Source organism: Meleagris gallopavo, chromosome 13 (assembly GCF_000146605.3).
Source record: "Meleagris gallopavo isolate NT-WF06-2002-E0010 breed Aviagen turkey brand Nicholas breeding stock chromosome 13, Turkey_5.1, whole genome shotgun sequence".
Classification (NCBI taxonomy): Eukaryota; Metazoa; Chordata; class Aves; order Galliformes; family Phasianidae; genus Meleagris; species Meleagris gallopavo.
The window spans coordinates 3,365,399-3,375,136 of record NC_015023.2 but is presented as its reverse complement, the minus strand read 5'-3'; positions in this window follow the sequence as shown (position 1 = coordinate 3,375,136).

Here is a 9,738-nt window from a genome sequence, read left to right as displayed (position 1 = left end):
TCAAGGACAGCCAGCGTGGCAGTGATGTGGCAGTGACAACTTGTCAAGTGAGCAAATATAAAAAGCAGGGTTGGGAGGTGGAAAAAAAAAAAAAGTCTTGTCATTTCTGATGAAATATTCAGTGTAGCAGGTAGCAGTGCACTGAATGGATTACACTCATGAGTTTGTTTGGCGATTGTTGCTTTTTAAGAATGGCAGAGAGCTGATTGCTTGCAGTGGAGAGCTGGTCAGTGGTGGCAAATATTTTGATTGCTAACCCAATGATGCTCCTTGAGAGACATCCATCATCGACTGCCTACTTTTAAATTTTTGAATAAATTAAACACTGCACTCGGTTATAACAATGATTGCATCAGATTTAGGCTAGACACCTCTTGGAGTCATGAACTGCTGTGAAGTCGTTCTTGTAGATCCTTGAGTTGCTGTGGAGTGATGTATCTTAGAGAAATTTGGAAAGGAAACTATTAAAACGATGCCAGTTCTGAATGATCATAAATAATCATAATTAACAACTCCTCTGTGTAATTTTATTGGTTTGTTTTCAGACACTTTTCATTTTATTTTGAACTATTTCATATTGTATTGAATTGAAACACTTCTGTTTGTAGTTCTGTGCGTTCCGTACTATATGAGATAATAGCATACTTTATTTGTCCCTGAACCAGACCGCTGTAATATGGTAACTTCTATCTGCTGGCATATTTGCAGAATTCTTGATACCGCTTCTCTTAATGGAAAGAGCATTCCACATGCGCGTTGTTCCTGGGATCAGTATTACTTTCACCGGCCTGCATATGTGTACATGCACACTAATTCTGCACATATATGCAGGAGGAGTGTTAATTTAAGTTTGATTAGTGTAATCTCATTAAGGAATAAGTGCCAAAAGAAGTGTATTGTGATTCCCAGTGAAGTCTTTGAATAGCTTGCTATAATGTGAAGAGGAACCATGCATTTGTCTGGTGACAGAATGCTTGTGTATAGTACTATGTAGAATTTAGCAATTGCAGTTAGTTGTTTTTGGCTAACGTGCATATTTATTCCTAAACTAGTAAACATGATCAAATGCTTTATTGTGGATGTATATGGAAAAATGCTTCAAATGTGTGTTCGGTACTGGATTTCTTCAGGGTGTACTTTTAACTCTCATCAATTACTTTTTAACTTTTCATTTTTATTTTTTTTTTTTTACATGAGATAGCAGCTGTATATTGGTAACTAGTGATGCTGAAGGGAGAAATACAAAGTTCACTTTACTACCCTATGTTATGCTTTCTCTCTAAACCAATTCAATTATTTTTTAATTCATCTGCAGCTGCTCAGGTTGTATTTGTGGTAGTGGGGTGATAGAAGAAATGAAAACAGCCAAAATCCATAGTCAATAAGTCAGTATTTAAAAATGGATGAATATTACTTTTTTAGCCTTACAAAAATAGGCTTAGTTGCTTGAGAGTGTAGATGGAAGAAGAAAATTTCCTGAGGCAAAATGGTCTTGGAATGAAAAGAGAAAACAAGCTTGAATGAAAACAAAGCTGGGAAGATGCTTTATGATTCAGTGCAGTTTTGTCTCACTTATAGCAATATGGTTAGAAAGTAACTTTAAAAATGTAAATGTAAATACAGACAGAGGAAGTTGGTATATAGAGTGAGTGAGATTTGCTTGCATGGGAAGCCTGTCAGCTGGGAGCTTTCCCACCTCAGGTCTGCCTTGCTGCAGTGGTACTTGAACTACTCTCTCAGCCAAATCACTGCCTCTCTCTCTTGCTGTGGAGTTTTGGCAGTGGATTCTCAGAGCTAGAAGCTGGCTGGGTGCTGCTGTGTGCACTCACTCCCTGCTGCTGCACACTGCAGGTGATAGCACAAAGATATCAAAGATCTTTGCTTCAGTCTCGCTCTCCAGAGCTCCGCATCTTTCAAGCAATAAAACAGTGGAATAGAAGTTTCTCAGGTGGACTAAAGCAAAAGACCCCCCCAAAATATGTTAAAATCCAGTGGAGAAATAACTTAATAATCTAGCAATGCAATGTTTTTTTCTTCTCAGAATAGGGCTTAGAATTTGAAATGCCTGTAAAAGATGATTTGGACTTTCATTTTTAAAATGCAAATTACTAGCCTTTGCCTAGCAGAAGTTTTCTCGAAGTGTATATTTTGACTTCCCATTAATCCTCCTTCATGGGTTATTTGGGCATGCTGTAGCAGTGTGTACATTTGTGTGAAGTTCTTGAAAACAGTGCTATTGGTTATAACTTGCAAGAACATCAGTTAATTATTTTATTTTTGATCTAAGTACAGCTGGAACTGATTTAAAATTTAACATTCAGAGCTGTTTCCGTGTTCTCATTAAGGGGTTTGGTGTAGTCTCAGGTTGTTGTCTTTGTTAATGTACCAGTTTTGTTGGCTTGGTTCTTGCTTCTGGAATAATCAAGTATCTGAAATGTTTAGACTCTTGTTTCCTGATGGTTTTGAAGCTGCTTTCTTTTACTTTCTGAAGTTGCTCTCACAGGCTTCTTATGTGGTAAAGTGCTGCTCAGTATCGTTTTCAGATCACTTTGCAAAACCATCTTCTGAAGGATGGGCTGGCATGCAATATTTTCATTCATTTGGGAATGAAAGATTGCTGCAGCAATCTCATGTATTTCTCTTGCCTTTAATTTAAGCGAAAGTACTGACTGAGACAGGAGGCTGTCTGTAGCCAAACCACTTTTCTGTTTTTAAAATCATGGACGTTTTGTGGGCTTGTGAGGTTTACCCAGTGACCACTTACAAATCCTACCTGGCATCTGTGCATAACACACACTGACCCTTCTGCCCTTTGGGTTAAGAAGGCACAGCAATGTCTGGTTTGCATAACCTCTGTCATTTCCTTATTGTACAGCTCTGATTCAGTCAAGTATTTAAGCACATGCCTACCTCTGACTGTTTTGCTTAATATCCATGAGAGTGTTTTTTTTATATGGCTAAGAAAAAAGTCAGATGTCTCCTTGAAAATCCCTGTAGAAATCTGCAGAGAATTTGGCAAAACCAAGTGTCACCAAATCTGATGTTGTTCTGTGAAATGTTTGAATGCTGTCTTAGGGGGAGGGGGACACAACAACAACAAAAACAAAAAACCCATCCTAAGTAATGTGTGTTCTGGCTTGCCAAACTGCTTTAAAAATGTATCTCTTTTATTGTCTGCACTATAACATATTCAGTAGTGTATATTACTAATAGAATAAATGAAAAATGTATTTCTTTAACACTGTCATCTCTCTCTCTGACATGCATCTTCAGATGATTTGCAAATGCTCAGTTGTATAAGTGGCTTACAGAGGGAAATCAGTTAGCCTCTAATGTTATGCTGATGCATGGCCAGTTGCTTGAACCCATTAATGAACCTAATCTCTGATACTCCAGTAAATGGTATTCTTGCTCTTGCATATGCTGCACACTGAATTTCAGGTAAAATCAACGTTAAAAAAAAGAACATTTAACTGGATTATGGCTCTTATTCTACTTTTTTCCTCGTGTACTTTGAGAGAAATTAAAACTATGAAAGTTTACTGTTCAAAGGAAAATATTTTCATGCCCTCCCTCTCCCCTCTTTTTTTTTTATGGAAACAAGGTTATTAAAACCTGTGTTTTGCTTTTGGCTGACCGCTGAGGCTAAGTAGCATCTTCTATATACATAGCAATATCTAAAAACAATATACCAGAACACTTGTATTAAGCACAAGGTAATTTTTCTTTATTTCCCTTTCTATCATCACTGATTATGAAAATAGTTTTGTGTAAGTACAGATTCTCTCTCTCTTATAATCAGCTACCTCCTGCCCGATTCCTTAATTAATGACATAATTCAGTGTTCTGGACATCACAATCACTTCCAGGGTTGTGAAATATGATCAGAGCTGCCTGGAATGTGTGTAGCAAACCCCGCAAGTGAAGGTCATGCCTCTGTTGTGTTTTCTTTTTATCTGTAGAGGAAAAAAAAAGCTCTCAATTTAGATGATTTTCATTGTAGATTAAACAAAGAACAATTGAAAACCCCCAGAGAGAAGGAGCAAGTATAAAAGTTCCTAGAAACAAAAGCATCTTAAGCTGCTCAGAAGTCTGTGCCCTACATGCAGGCAGCCAGTGCTTCTGACCAAAGAATGCAGCAGAGGTGCGGAGAATCGGTTCAACGTGTGCTGCCCTGACTCGGTTTTATTGGGCAGCTGGCAGTCGGGCTGGGACTGAGAAGTGGGTGTTATGATTTGCAGTGATAAACCATTTATCAGCGGTTTTGTCTATCTCTACTTTAGAGGTTTTTGGCTCAGCTAGTTAAATGTGAAGGACAGAAGACAGAGAATAGCTGGTGCTTTATGCTGCAGATCTTGACAACCAACATCTAACAGCTCAGGTATAAAGATAAAGGGGGAAAAAAAGAAAAAAGGGAAAAAAAGTCCTAAATAATCCAGTATTTTGGTGGAGTTTTTCTAGGCTGTGGAGATGTCTGCAGTAGAGGTTAACATTTATTTAAGAAGTTCCCCCTAAAAATCTCCAAATCAGCTGCTCTGTGGCTCTCCAGCTGCAATCTATTGCACAGCATTGTTCCCGTGCTGTTATCCAGAACTGAGGAATTGCACGCCCTTCTTCAATGAAAAGCAGCTCTCTGCAATACATAACAGAGCTCCTGAGATTTTGCATTAGGAGTGCCAAGGGACTTTGTATGTTGTCGTCCTTTTCACAGGGTGTGCAGGACATACAGCCCAACTACCTAAAGCATCCTCGGGCCTTTGACTTCTCATTTCAACTCTTTTCATTTGTATCCTCTGCTGCTGGGTTTGTTCTAATGCCAGTTTATAAGTCTAGCTTAAATTACGTAAATTTTTGTCCAATTTACCACCGTTCCCTAATTTTAATGTTTACTGCCAATGATGATAGAAAGATGAATGATATTTAAGATTTCTCAGACTAATACAGACTGAGGCATTGTCAGTGAGTTTATGAAAACTATAAGCAGGCCTAAGGAATTCCGTACTAAAGTGCTGTCTAATATTCCTCAAAATGCTCTGCCTTTTTTTTTCCTTTCTCAGATGTTCTGTTGCTTTTCTATTTGAACATCTCATTTTAACAAACCAGAGAGAATGGAGAGAGATTTACTTCACCAAAAAGCTTCCAGTTTTTTTTCCTTCTCTATTGAAATATTAGAAATTGCATTTTGTCCTGCTGTGGTGGGGTGGGGATTATATTTCTGAAGGGAAACAAGGCTTAACTCCCTGATGGCAAATGGATTCTCTCCCTGGTGGAAAATGATGTACAAGATTAGCAGTACTTCCTCCACAAGGCTGTTAGTTTTTGGAGTGTTTTTTTTTTTTTTTTTTTGTTCTGCTTCAGGTCTCTGAACAGGTTTAGTTAAGCACTGCTTGTATCAATATGTAATTTGCATATAGTGCTTGTAGTTTTTGATTCTCATTTCTTTTGGTTTCCTTGATGTACCAGGTAGCAAGGGAATGGTTCTTATAAAATTATACATTGAAAGTAGTCCAGGCGCAATGGAAATATTAATGAACATGATTGTTTTGACACGTAAGAATTAGAGCATGTTTAAATATTATGCATACTGTATGAACTGCTGGCACAAAATTAGGAACATGAGATTTTTTTTCTTGCAAATATAGTTCACCTTTAATTCTTTTCAGACTGTAAAGTCAGTTTACTTAGGTCAGCTTTTGAGGCCCTTAATGGCTTTGCATTTCAGGTTAACTGCAGTCATGAAATGTTCATGTAAGCTTTGATTAATTCCAAAGCTTTGTGATGTCTGAATTTAAAAATTCACACCCTAATTTGCACCACGTTTCATTTACACATTAGTAAATAGAAGTTTTATCAGTTGCTTTTGGGTAGTGCTCAGACTTACCTTTGATGTATTAATGAGTTACTTTTTGCTCTTTGGACCAGGTTTTTATGCAAATACCAGGTGTATTTATCTGATGCCCTAAAATAAAAGGCAAAATTTATGATGGGTTAGAAAAGACTTAAAGGACCAGGAGCCAAGGCTATTTTTAGTTGTTTGTATGGGAATGTGTGGGATTTGCAGGATGTTTTATGCTAAGAGCTCTTCAAAGTATTTGTTTAATAATACTTTCTGCTGTGTTTCTTCCATGTCTTCGAAACTGTCCTTGTTCTAAACAACTAGATATGATACCAAGATTGTAACGGTGAAAAGTGCCCTCCTAGAAAGTAGTGAAGTGTTCAGCTGTGATCGAAACAGTAATTGGGCTGATGAGTATATATTCTTGCATTTGGCATTCATGATGGAATTCTATTTCTTAGCTTTGTTAATAGAGGATTTTGTTGTTTTCTTTTAAGAATAGTAGAGTATGTATGAGATATGGAAATAGATGCAGGGAAGTCTACTTTTTAATAGGAAAATAAATATTGTTCAGAGGATAACTTTGTTTAAATGACTGAAATTAAGACTAGTGAACACTTGACCTGCTTTTTAAATTATTATTATTTCTTTATAATACAATATAATTCACGCTCTAAGTGTCCTTCAATTTTTGCAAATTGAAAAATCAAATATTATCAGTCACCTCACCAATTCATCCACAGGCAACTCAAAGCTAAAAATGGCATCTCAGTATAATGACCAGTTCATGGTATTTCACTATACTGACCATTCTTAGATCAGACTGAAATATATAAATTGGTGGTTCAGATAGACTATGCTAAATAACTTGTTTCTTAAAATCGTTATTTGAATTTTCTGTCTTTACACAGGTAAACAGAAATTGTTCCTAAAGGATATATTTCAAAGTCCATTGATTTATAGCACTAGATGAGTAAGAATTCCGTGACAGGGCTGACTTACGTGCTTAATATGTTTTTTAGGATGAGATCTTTAGACTATGATCAAACAGTACAGCAGATGCCTGTTGCAGATATGTCCATGCCCTGGGTTTCTGGTTTTCGTTAGTAGCTCTAGTAGGAACTTGTTTGTTGAACCTCGTGGCTTTAGCTTACAGGAACAAAGGCTGAGGAAGATAGGGGATCTTGGCTTTTACTGTGAGACAGGGTTTCATCTGCACAAAGAAACTTTAAGTACTCTGAATTCTCTGAGTTAATGATAGATGTATTTATGGTGCAGGGATAAATATACTTCTGGATCTCTTCAGTTTCTGCTATTTACTGGAGGTAGATACCGTCTCTGGTTTTGTGTTCACACTTTTTTCTATGGCAAAGTGGACTAAATAGAGGAAGAGTGAGTGAGCGTACCCAGATCAGCTGCAGTACCTGAAGAGCACTATTGCAGGAATAACCTTCTTTCTGCAGGTATTGCCTATGGGTACAAGCTCACCTACAGCCTTGTCTTTGGAAAGTTGGTTTCTTCTTTTGCTTGAGTTAAGGTTTAGGTCAGGACAGAACCAGTAGCTTTGTGATTAGTCTATTTATCCTTGAAGACATACACACAGGTAATGGTTGTGCCGAAGAACAGCGAATCTTCTCATATCAGTGGGTCTGTTCCTTGATGCCACCTGCTGAGAGAGCCATGTAGCATGGGGCAATGGGTTTGAAGCTGCAGCCAGCAGTGAGTACCTGAATCAGAAGCTTGCTAATGAGTTTCTGCAACCTGATGGCCTGTCGTGTTCTCTCCAGTGTTGAGCTTGCACTGATCTGGTAGGTATCTGTTAATTCTTTTCTATTTGATATCATCATATTGTTCCTAAAAGAGTACGCTTTGACCACTGGAAAAACAGACCTTCTTTATAAACCAGAGAAGTAGTGCAGAGTGAGGTTTATGTGGAAATATTATTTTTAATGCATTTCTCACTATGGCATATGGGTGTGATACAGTGAAGTGTACAGTGGTTCATTTTGCTACTTACAAGGTAACCACAGACACTGATGTAAGACTAAAGCTGTTTTGGCTTTTGTTTACATTCTTTAATTATGTTAAATATTGTTAGCTGCTTGTTTTCAGACTTTTTAGCTACTCACTGTTTTTTCCTAAAATGCTATTTTGATGCTCTTTTTTCTTCCTCTGCTGTTACTCCTGTTAGTTTGGTATTTACTGGAGTGCAGGAATCATGGTGAGGATATTGATCTGTGTTGGTCTTTTTTCTTTATTTCCCATGGTCATTTGGATTGAGCCATCTGTTTGTCTGATAGTGGGAATGCTAAAAGACATTTTCTTCTCAGTTCACATATGAATTGTACTTTCAGATAGAGGTTATTCACTTGCAAATATGAAGACTGAACTATGATTCTATGGCATTATGTATAAAATCATGATAAATAATGTTCCCCAAAATATTTTCTTTGATATTAGTCCTTTGTCACTGCTCCATTATTGATTATAACTGTGCTGTGAAGTGCAACTTTTTTCAATCACAGCTGCAAGTGAGCAAGAAAAGGCACCCGTGTTTATTCTACTAATTTTTTTCACAGTTAATATCAAGAAAAAAACCCTTTGATAAGTACCCTTCATCTGGGGATCTCAAATACTTGTAAGACAGTTTTGTAGCATTGTTGCTATGTTGTTGCTATGTATTGTTGACTGGGAGGAGTGTGGGCAGAATACATCTCCTGGAAAGTTGCCCCATGCTGAGGACTGCACAGGGAGTCTGTACAAGAATGCAAATAAAACCTATGTAATCTGGCTCCTATTCCCCTTGCCCCCTAACTTCTGCTATGTTTGTTTTTTTCTTTCTAGCATTCAGAATAAATCTTCAAAGGTCTGAAACTGAATGAGAATAAAATACTTTGTTCCCACTCTGACAGAATGATTCAGTGTGAAAATACTAACAGTCTGTAGGTAATGGCTTCAGTGTGTAGATGAGGTGGTGAACATGCTCTGGTGTCAGATCTCTATTAGATTCCCAGGTTTAATTTTTCTGTGGCTGTGGAAGGCGTGGTTAACTTCAACGAACAAAGGGGAGAAGCTTTTTCCTGGCAACCTCAATAGAAATTGAGCATGGAGTGCCATAATCATGGCTCTGGGTTCTGAAGAGGTGCCATATGTGAATTTAGCATCTACAATTTAGCAGGGAGGAGGCAGGGCAGAAATTGTCCTGTGGGAAACTTCTTTCTCCTGTAGTCTGGAACATCATCTCCTCCTCGGTTCCTCTAGGAAGCTGAGTGGGGAGACTTCATTGGCATCTCTGATTCCATTGGCATCTCTCTGGAGTAACCCCACCACCAAGTCCTCAACACAGATGAGGCTTGTAATTGCACTCCGGAGGAGCCAGAATTTTTCCTTTGATTGTGGAGGAAAACTGTTCAGTCTACTAAATCAGATTTCTAGGTTTTGACTGGCGTGAATATCATTAGTAGTGTCAATTTAAACCTTTCAGTAGTTTCACTGCTGAACAATCTGGGTGAATCTGTTTCACATTTGTAGTTCTATTAATATGCATCTTTCCACTGTGTTTACTGTGTCGTTATTCTCCCCAAAAGATCTGTGGTTAGTTTCTAGTCCTGTTCTTCGGAAGACTTCTTGGCACTTCTTGGCATTACTATATAGTTCACTTAATTTTTTTATTCTTTGTAACTCCTTAGCTTTATAGCATAATGTTTCAAACTGTGGATTCCTTCCTGATTTCTCTAGGGGAAAAAAGGTAGGAAAAGATGTCTGAGACTCCACTACTGTAAATACTTGTAGTTACCTCCTACAAGTAATCCCTTTGAAATCAATAGGGAATATTCCCAGTAGTAAAGTTAAGCAGCCTGAAATGTCTTGAAGAATAAAGCCTGAGTCTGGTAAAAAAAAAA